The sequence below is a fragment of the Carassius auratus genome, unplaced genomic scaffold (genome assembly GCF_003368295.1).
Source record: "Carassius auratus strain Wakin unplaced genomic scaffold, ASM336829v1 scaf_tig00027113, whole genome shotgun sequence".
NCBI classification, from domain to species: domain Eukaryota; kingdom Metazoa; phylum Chordata; class Actinopteri; order Cypriniformes; family Cyprinidae; genus Carassius; species Carassius auratus.
This window is the reverse complement of record NW_020525568.1, coordinates 52,535-63,805: the sequence shown is the minus strand read 5'-3', so window position 1 is coordinate 63,805 and position 11,271 is coordinate 52,535. Positions and strand designations below refer to the sequence as shown.

The window sequence follows — 11,271 nt, the reverse complement described above, 5'->3', positions numbered from 1 at the left end:
AACTGTTCGTTTTGTTTATAAAGCTTCGGTACATAACGGCACTTGCGTCTGTCTTACGAATTTACTAAAAATGCTCTAAAGAATGTTGAAGGCGAACATAAATGAGATGTACAGCTCTCTGCTTGCAGCGCGTCAGTCACGCTCATCAGGAAAATGAGTGAAACACACACACAAACACACATTTTCATCAAATAATTTGTCATTAAAAGCGGTTCACTTCTCGATTTGGTACGATTGTGTTCACATGAGCAGCAAACCGTACCAGAGTTCACATGAAGTGTACCCCAGACCACCGCTTTTAAGCGGACTCGGGTACGGTTCGTGGGTGCGCATCCAAGTATGGAAGACAGCGTTCACATCATCCAAACGAACCAAATTCTGACGTCAATCGACCCCGGGTGCGCACCAAAAGTGCTAGTGTGAAAGCACCCTAATACACACTGATATAGCTACAGCAGCAAGGTTTCTGATGCACTTATTGATGCATCAATAATCTGAATGTGAACTTAACATATATACTAGGAATAACTGAATCATGAGTGCTTCATAAGTTTCGTCGCCGTTCATCCATGAAATTTGGCCCTATGGGCCTCTTGAATTCAAATGACAGGCCTTAATGTATTGATAAATGCATCCCGAAAGTCACCTTGGGCAATTTTTTGGATTACAGTGTCTCTCTGATAACGATACTGCACATAATATGCAGAGAACGAAGTGTGTGTGTTGATAGATTCAGATGTAGTCGTATTGTCTGAGCTGCTCCTTGTAATTGCTGAATAGTCTCTACAAAAAACGTGGCTACCATGTGTGTGTGTGTGCGCGTATGTGTGTGTGTTTGTGTGTGTGTGTGTGAAAGAGAGAGAGAGTTCTTTGAACAACAGAATAGTGTGTCTGCTCATAGGACATCAAAGACAGTCGCTTCTCTTTTCACTTGTGTTTTATCATCTCTCCATTCAACCACTAACAAACAGGCCAAAGGTCCAGTGGGCTGATGCGAAAAATATTTTTCCTGTATGCTTATTGACTCACAAGGCTACTTTATCCTTTCTGACACTCTCCACGCCGCTTCCAAACACTGAAAGGTTTAGGCTTTTCTATGAGCCAGTATGACACTAAAAAAAATCTAAAACTATATTGGATATTAATTAGCAAAGAGACAGCAATATTATAAAAAAAAAGAAATACAAAAAAATGCATTCATTGTCTGATATAGCTCAAATGTAACCTTTTGCTTATGTCACTGGTGTCAATTTTCATACAAAGAAAATACATGGTGGTAATTAGATTACATGTTTAAAAATAGTTTAGAGTTTGTGTTTTTCTTGCATGCTGAACAAAAGTTATGCTAGTATCAACATGGAAATGTGAGAAAATGTATACAGGCTGCCTGAAACTGGAGCAAGTATGTCCCGTGCTTCTTTCTAAGAGACTGAGAGGTATTGATTTGTGTCTGCTACACTGCTTCTCGTAGGAATATTCATTCTGTTCTCATTTAAACCTGAAAGGCCGGACTGCGTTGTGAACTGGCACAGATGATGAGAGAGTTAGAGAGATGGCTGATGGGACTGTTTAATGAGAGGCCCAGCAGCTGACCTTGTGAAGGACTGCAGGGAAGCCCTATACTGACTGATTACAGCAGAGGTGAAGGCAAAAGAAAAAAAAAAAAAAAAAAGAGGAAGATAGAGAAAGAAGCAGAGTCAGTGACGTAGGTTGGTTATAAAGGAAGAAGATTACATACATCACTGAATCAGCCTCTTGTCTCCTCATCACTTTCACATACATTTACACGCAGTAGATACACAAAAACAGCTACATAGAGCCTGAGAAAGTGAGTATCAGTGTCCTGTCTGCATCTCTTGCTGGAGCACACCTGCTATTTCCATGTTAATGTAGATTCTACTGCAGTGCTGCTCAGACACTTCCAATACTTTCCCAGAACAACACCACACTGCTCATTACTTTGCTACAAGGAGCCATTTTTATTGAAATTTTTCTTATTCTTGTGTTTTCTACTTTATCTTCTCTATGGTTTTCTGCAACTAATTTAGCACAGACCACTTAACTGTATTCAAACTAAGTTTTGTACAGTAGATCCACTGTGGTACCCAAGGGGTCCACCAAGAATTTCATTTCAAACTAATCTTTGTGAGAAAAAAAAAAAAAAACTTTACACAAAAATAGTTAGGTTTGACCAAAAGGAATGAAACTACAGATTGCTACAAATGTACTTACCTTGGAACCACCATGATGAATATGATTTAGTTTCATCAGAACAGATTTGAATACATTTAGCATGACTTGATATGGGTGCCGTCAGCATCAGAATGAAAGTCTAAACAGTGGATAGAAACATAACATTCTAGGTAATCCACGTGAATCCAGTCCATCAATTAACATCTTGTAGATTGAAAAACTGCATGTAAGAAACAAATTATTATTTTTTTTTTTACATTAAACTGTATCTTTTAGCCAAAACATGAGTTTATAATTTATAACAATGTGGAAAAAAGCACTTCCCCTGTTTTTCCTCTCGCATCAAAATTCAACAACATTTGGGTTTAAAACTGGACTGTTTTTGCTTGCAACGGTGCTTGATCTGTGCATGTTCCTCTCCTTATTCAGACAAGATGACTTTCTCACTACAATAAGCAATATTTTAGGTAGAGACCTCTTATTTTAGCCAGAACCAGCAGTTTGACATTTCAAAATTCTTTGATGATTTTTATTTTTATTTTATAAATTTTTTTTACACATAGTTGTTTGCTTCAAAAGTTGTTAAATCAAGGACTGGAGTGGTCTGTGTTACTTGTGGATTATTGTGATGTTTTTAGCATTTGTTTTGACTTTCATTCTGACGGCACTCATTTGTTGCAGATGATCAAATGGTGAGCAAGTGAGGAAATGCATTTTGTGGGTGAACTAATCCTTCAACTGTTTACTTGAGTAATTATTATGTTTATTTTTTTGATATGCAAGCACCAGGCCAAGATGAAAATGCAATAATATTGTTTTAATACAATATGTAAGAGGTTCTCACTCTCTGTATCCATATTTTTTGACTTTCTGTTTTGATTATTCTAACTTTATACTTTTGGAAATATAAAATACAATTTTTTAAACCTCTTCTTGAGAATGTTTTGCATTCAAAATCTAAAGTGATTATTTAAGTGTAATTTGCTTGCTGAATTGACATTGTTGCTTTGTATATATTTGCTTACCGAATTCTGATTCAACCTGAAAAAAAAAAAAAATATATATATATATATATATATGTCTTGAAAGTACTAGTATAACCTTCATGAAATGCAATTATATTTTATATGCAAGCACCATGCCTGAAAACACATTTTAGTTTATGTTTACACCTTAATGCCTTAACTGAAGAACAAGGTCACAAACCAGCTAAAAAAAGGCAGCTCTGTCAATATAAAGAAACTCTTCCTACTCTATACACATTAAACTGAAGTAAGTAACTTACATGTTGTATGGACTTTTTTTCATTCCTGAGATCTTTAACAGCTACAAGTCAATGCATTTATTATAGACATAATGTTTTACATTCTCAAATAACATTTGCACCATAAAACATCTCTACTTACTACCAGTATTAGTGTGTGTGTGTCTCTCAAGGCAGGGTAAGTTTATGTGTTTGTGAGTGGGAAGTTTATTGCAGTCATTTAAAGCTGCAGAGAGCAGAGACAGTTTGAACTCAGGGGTGTTTATTAAAGATACTGACAAATGCAACATGTACAGAAGCGGGTCAAGAGGTTTAAGCACCTTCATTTATCTCCCGTACTGCTGTTCTGCTTCCTTCATCACCATTATAATGTTATTACCTTACACTGATGGAGCTCCGCAAACTATAAGGCTTTAAATAGATCAGGTATTTTCATCAAATGAGAGTTTTTGACTAGCAGTACTCTGGCATAATTTGGCCATATAACAGTATCTTTCTGCAGTAAAGTAACTCACTTTCCAAGTTTGTTCCCAAATACATATTGTAACCATATAGTTATAGAAGAGGGTCTCACAGAATTATTTTATTTTTTTCTCTATTTTTCATATAAGGTCTAGAACATTTTATGAAAGCTATATGAGGTTTTAGTATTTGTTATTAAATCAGTTCATGGTCTTGCCCATTCATATATTTCAGACCTTCTCCATTCATATTGATTGTGGCTGTCCAGTAAAGCAATATACACCGTTTAAAGGTGGATATGCAAAACAGGCTTGGAGATACCTCCTTTTTCTTTTTCCTTCAAATAACAACTAAAACGAAAACAAAACTCTTACAACCTACTGCTTACAATTTAAATTGGCCATTAGTTCAATGTGATGTCAGAGCATTCAAAAGGCAAAAATGCTTAAAGGGATACACCACAACAAAATGAAAATGTTGTCATTAATTACTTACCCCCATGTCGTTCCAAACCCATAAAAGCTTTGTTCGTATTCGGAACACAATTTAAAATATTTTTGATGTAAACCGGGAGTCTTGAGACTGTCCCTTAGACTGCCAAGTAAATAACACTGTCAATGTCCAGAAAAGTATGAAAGACGTCATTAGAATAGTTCATCTGCATCCTTGTGGCGCGGCTGACACAGAAGAGCATATGCAGCAAGCCTACCGGTTTTCATCCAAAATATATTTTGTGTTCTGAAGATGAACTTTTATGGGTTTGGAACGACATGGGGGTAAGTGATTAATGACAAAATTTTCATTTTGGGGTGGAGTATCCCTTTAAGGACAAATGTACAAGACCAGTATTATAATTTATAATTTTCCATCATAATTCACAGAGTACTACAAATCTAGCTGCAGTCCTTATGTATAAATAGATAGATATAAAACATGTTATAATGTTCTCTTTTGTTGGACAACAGGTTTAGAAAGGCTTTTAATCATTGTATGTCATTACAAGGGAATATTTATTTTGTGTATTTGGTGTAATGAAATGTGTTTATGTGGTTTAAGGTAAAAAAAAAAAAAAACATTATTTTCCACATACTGTAGCTACATTACTGTTGCTCCTCCATGCTCTGCCTTTCTGAAACGCATAATATTTTACAAAGCTCATTGGTCTGAAAAGCGAGATGTGCTCTGATTGGCCAGCTATCCAGTGCATTGTGATTGGCTGAATGCCTCATGAGTGTGATTGAAAAGTTACGCCCCTTACTATACTGTGATGCATGTCTCGGTCAGAACACTAGCACGACAAGACAAAAATAATAAAACCCATTACAAACAAGCCATTTGTTGCATCAATTGGGGACATAACTATGGATTATAATGACTTATACTGTGTTTTTACACGCTGCATTGCGAAGCATAAATATAAAACCATGTCTGCATTTGTGATCGGAGAAACGAGAAACGACAAACAACAAATGCTACTCCACACCAGCGGTTCTCAAATCCAGTCCTCGCTTCCCACTGCTCTGCATATTTGTAAGATGAGTCTTACATTTTATAAAAAAATATCTCTTTGGGTTTGAGACTTTAGTATTTGCAACTTCAGGGATCTTATCTATTCACAAACAGCTTGTAACACTTGAAAGAGAAAGGAAAACTTGAAAATGCATCGTAAAATCGCACCTTTAAGGGATAGTTACTCAAAAAGTTCAGTTTGGTCATCATTTACACACCCTTAAATTTTTCCAAACCTCTATGAACTTCTTTTTTCTGTTGAACACAAAAGAAGATATTTTGAAGAATGTGGGTAACCAAACAGTGGCTGATAGCCATTGACTTGCACAGTATGGAAGTCAATGGGGACCAGAAACTGTTGCTACCCACATTCTTCAAATGAAATTCATAAACAATTGCAACAACATGAGGGCGAGTAAATGATGACCACATTTTCATTTTTGGGCACTATCCCTTTAAAGCTTTATGTGAAGGTGTGGATGAGCACATGAGGGACAGAGAGAGTCCTTCCAGTACAGAGTCGCTGCAGAAGTGACACTTGACTTAGACAGAAGGTACTTCTCATCAGCAAACACTTAGGGTCACACCGCCTGCTGGTGCAATCACACTGTACCTAACACAGATTAGAGCAGGCTTTTCTCTCTCTCACGCTCTCTCTTTCTCTCCCCCTTTATTTCTATTCTCTCTCTTGGTGTGTGCATGTATGCTTGTAAACAGCAGCTAACAAGACAAAAAGATGAATGTTATTTGTTAATCCTACCATTTTAAATCCTCATTTATTCTTTAAAAATATAGCTAAACACACCCATCCACAATTAATGTGGCCATATGTGTACATCTATGCATTTAGCTAATGCTGTTATTCAGAGTGACTTGAATGTACGAGTGGATCAATATCAACCCTTGGCTTTAGTAAGATACCAGCCTCAGAAACCTTAGCATCAATATTAAATCAATATCTTAGGCAACAAATAAACAGACTTGGTCAACTGATCAAAAGAACCTAGGGATGTCAAAGAATTCAATAATTAAATGGCAATAACAATATTATTTCATGATTAACTTCATTGTTGTAGCACGTTTGTGTAATTCAAAAATAATGGTCATATTATTCAGCCAGGTTTATTGTGGAGAGCTGTGACAGTGCTGCTTTAATTATATAAAGGTTAGAAATTGATTCATATTTAAATGAGTGAAATAAGTATCGGTCCACAAGTAAAACATGACTTAGTACTTGGTGCAGAAACCCTTGTTGGCAAGCACAGAGGAAAGACTTTTCTTGTAGTTGGTCACCAGGTCTGCACACATCTTCAGAATAGTCCATCTGCCGACAGTGTTTCAACCATAACGTTATGAAGCATCAAGCATATTTTTGTATGTGAGTAAAACAAAAATAACGACTTTATTCAACAATTCCTTTGTCAACAGTCTCCTCTGTCTCTCAAGGTTACTTGGCTGTCATTTGGCAGCTCTAAGTTTCAGCTCCCTCCACAGATTTTCTATAGGATTGAGGTCTGGAGACTGGCTAGCCCCCTCCATGACCTTTATGTGTTTCTTCTTCAGCCACTCATTTGTTGCCTTGGTGGTATGTTTTGGGTCAATCTCATGCTGGAAGACCCATTCATTACCCATCTTAAGTGTCTGGCTGAGGCAAGGAGGTTCTCGTCCAAGATTGTATAGTACATGGGCCCATCCATTTGCCCCTCAGTGTGATGAAGTCATCATGTACCCTTAGTAGAAAAACAGCCACAAAACAGAATATTTCCACCTCTGTGCTCGACTGTAGGGATGGTGTTCTTGTGGTAATCGTAAGCATTTCTCTCCCTCCAAACAAGTCGATTTTATGCCAGAGAGCTAAATTTTGGTCTAATCTGACCACAGCACTTTCACCCAAGCCTTCTCTGTATCATTTAGATGTTCTTTGGCAAATTTTAAATGGGTCTGTACATGTGCCTTCTTGAGCAATGGGACCTTGCGGGATCCGCAGGATTTCAGTCCATTGTGGCGTAGTGTGTTACCAATCGTTTGCTTGATTACTGTGGTCCCAACTGCCTTAAGATCATTAACAAGCTCCTCCTCTGTAGTTCGGGGCTGACCCCTCACCTTTCTAATGATCATCCTTACCCCATGAGGCAAGATCTTGCACAGAGGTCCAGACCGAGGCTGGCAGTTGTCTCCTTCTCACCAAGCTTCCTGCTGACGGTCTTTCAGCCCATTCAAGCCTTGTGCAGATCTACAATCTTGTCTCTGAAAGCTCGTTGGTCTTTCCCATGGTGATGGGAGAGGTTGGAAAGGAAGACACTGGTCGGGTGTCTAATACACCTAAGAGCTGACATTAGGAGTAACTTCTTAAAGTGGCAGGACTAATCTGTGTTCCACATGGGATCCAGGGAGCCAGAATTCTTGCTGGTTGGTAGGGGATCAAATACTTATTTCACTCACTGAAATGCAAATCAATCTTTAACCTTTATATAATGTTTTTTTTTGTCTATATCTGTTGAAATAAACTTACCATAAAAATTACTGACCCTTAATTTCTTTGCAAGTGGGCAAACTTCAGGAGGAGATCAAATAAATGTTTTCCTCACTGTATTTTCCCTTTTACAATAAATGTCTTGGTGCTGCTCATTTAACAAACAGAACAAATGAAAGAACAAGTTATAACTATAAATTATAGGTTGTCTCATGCCTTTTACACAAAAGGCAATGTAAAACAGTTCTTTGGGTTAATTAGCTGCTCTATAAACAAGTGAATAATGACCATTATCAGTCAGTGAGTCAGCCCACTATTTTTCTGAGGAGCTCAGTGTAGCCTGGTAGTGTAATCACTATGTTCAGATATAGTTATTAGAGGAGCTGTTATTTCACTAATAGTACCATCAATATTGAATTAACCATCTAAAATGTATGCTCAATATATTCTTCTTTTTCTGCAGCTCTGATATCGGCTGGGTGTTGCACCAGCAACTGTAGAAGTGTCAAGCTTTGGGACAGGTACGGCACACATCTGTACTGTACAGTGCACATGTATGTTATTTATGCATAAAACAGCTCAAAAGAGGATTGGTTTGATGATATTTCATATGGTTATATTTGTGTTTGTATGTGTTAGAATATTGTAGTACACCAACATTGAAAAGGTTGGGGTCAGTACACTTTTTTTTTTTTTAAACAAATTAATACTTATATAATTTTATAATAATAATAATTAAAATAATAATAACATAATATTTCAGCAATGATGAATTAAAATAATCAAATTTAACAGTTAACATTATTAAGTTACATAAGATGTATATTTCAAATAAATGCTGTTCTTTTGTTAATGTTTTAATTGCAGAATATTTCACCCTTCAAGACGGCATTAGAACAGATCAGTTTTTACACACACACACACACACACACACACAAACAAATAAACAAACATACATACATACATACATAAAACATTACATGCTACTGAGTTTTGAAGACTGAAATCTACATGTTCAGTTCAAATTTTTACATAATGTTTTTCATATTCAATCCTAATCAAATGCTTATTTTCCCCCAGTTTTGATGCCTCCTGACCATGGCCTTGACTGGATTCAGTGGGCTTTGATAGAGGATGCCTGTTGCTTTCATTTAACTTGCACTGACAGAAATGGACGACAAGGATGAAAAAGCCAGAGTGAAGGACAAAAATGTTTGCGCAGCCAGTGTCTCTCATCCCATTCCCTCACCACACTGTTTCCTGCTGGTCTCCCAATACAACTTACAGCCCTGCAAATCCAAGGCCTGGAGGAGGGATTCTTTAGGGTTTAAACAGCTGGAAATAACATGATTGCCAAAAGGATTTCTCAAATGGGAGATTTAATCATTTCTCTTTTGCCAACAAATTGAGCTACCTCCTTTGAACGGAAGCAGACAAAACAAAAATGTGGGACTGGAATTTTTTTGTTTTGTTTATTTATTAATTTTTTTTCTTTTACCCATTTTGTTTATAGTCGCCCCAAAACACAATCAATCCACACTGTAAACAGGGGGGGTTAGTGTGCCAGCATTTTGCACACAAAGGCAGTTACTTATTACCAAACCAGTCTTATGTCTCTAAAACAAGGGCATTTCTTAAGCCGTTTTAAAGAAAAGAGCAATACTGAATGTCAGTGGCTCACAAGTATCACATTTTAGCTGAAATCTGAATGATTATGACATTATGTCATATCAATCACTGCCTGGCTTTCATAAGGACCTGTGTGAGAACGGTTCATTTACTACATTGACTATGGCCATGTGTAAAGAACGGTAGTTAAACACTTAACTATCTATAATCGAAAGTCGAAAGTTAAAGTCGAAGGTGTGCTAAAACACCTCTCCTGTCTCTTAATATCCCATAACTGATCTGTTTGTAGATGCAGTATTGTGTGATGTAAAAGAAGCACATAGAAAGCTGCTGCTGCTGCACCTGAGAATTGTGTAGCCAGACGCTTTAGGCTTCCTTTGTGTTGAGTCTTCTTGCGTCTGGTGTTTCTGCCCTCACTGCTGCTGAAATCAAGCGGCCCAATCACAAAGCTCACATATCTTGACCATTTCAATGCTTTGTGAAATTGCCAAAACCATTTTATGGTTCATCAATAAAAAAAATTAAAAAATCCCCTTCTGTCTGTGGATTCAAAAGGAAGAGGCGGCCCTGTGGCTCTGTTAGTCCAGACTTGCTTGCCCTCACATTCTCTGTTTTTGGACAGTAAACTCAGAGACTTGTCATCCCACTGGACTACATAGACCATCAAACCAGGTACTGTTGCGTTTCATTTGAGAGGACTTCATACTTTATATTTGTTCCCTCACTGAACGTAACATGCATCTCGCAAACCATCAATCCTCCTGTATACCATCAGTATTAAAAACAGCAAAAGTTACTTGATAAGCTCATTAACCTGTGATTTTTTATTTTTGTTGACAGATTACGAAACAGAACAAATATTAATATATAAAACCTTTATGTTTTTAAAAAGTAAAGAGTAGTTTAAGGCTTAGTTTTTTATATATGATAACTATAATTATTATTTTTGACGTACTGGTATTATTGAATCTATAAATATTACACTAAGAGATGTATGTAAAAACAATAAAGTCTTCTTTATGTAAAGCATTTTTAATTTGATTCTTATTTTTGACTGATTTGTTCATTTTACATGTAAGGAAACCAGAAATCATATTCTTAAATGTAACGTAAATAGTTCAGCCGTTTCTAAAGCTGTATGACTTGCTTCTGTTCTTCAGTTTTCAGTGTCACGTGTTCCTTCGGAACTCATTTTAATATGCTGATTTGGTGCTCAAGAAAAATGTCTTATCAATGTTAAAACCAGTTGTACTGCTTAATATTTTTGTGGAAATCGTAATACATTTCATGCGTTGTTTTAGTCTTTACATGATTTAATGCATTCTTGCCGAATAAAAGTATACATTTGTAAAAAATCTTACTGACCACATTTGTCCTCAGTGACTTTCATTGTATGGACAAAACCTGCTGTTTTTCAGAATATCTTCTTTTGTGTTCCACAGATGAAAGGCAGTCATACAGGTTTAGAATATCATGAGAATGAGCAAATAATAAATTAATAGTCAATTTAACATCAAGAATCAGGTAACCTTTAGTGTATTATCATCACTATTTTGTTTGGCTTTTGTCTTTAACTCACTGTGCATGTTTAAGTACAGTAAACACTATAAATAGAAATATGTGTGCCCTACTCTGCTATGATAAGTAGGGAAGTATATCAGCCAGAAGGTAAGGGGCAAAGAGCAGCACTGAGTGCCCTGATTAAGATTTATTATTGTCAAGGGAGCACGACACTCTCTCA

The 11,271-nt window shown here is 36.6% G+C and overlaps 1 long non-coding RNA gene across 1 annotated transcript; it reads left to right on the top strand.

Annotated features, from left to right (window-relative positions):
* Positions 1-6,768: 6,768 nt before the first annotated feature.
* LOC113079075 (uncharacterized) lies at positions 6,769-10,854 on the top strand. The gene is made up of 3 exons (XR_003281659.1): positions 6,769-7,837; positions 8,365-8,422; positions 8,982-10,854. It is a non-coding gene; the product is annotated as an uncharacterized LOC113079075 (long non-coding RNA).
* The last annotated feature ends 417 nt before the right edge of the window (positions 10,855-11,271 follow it).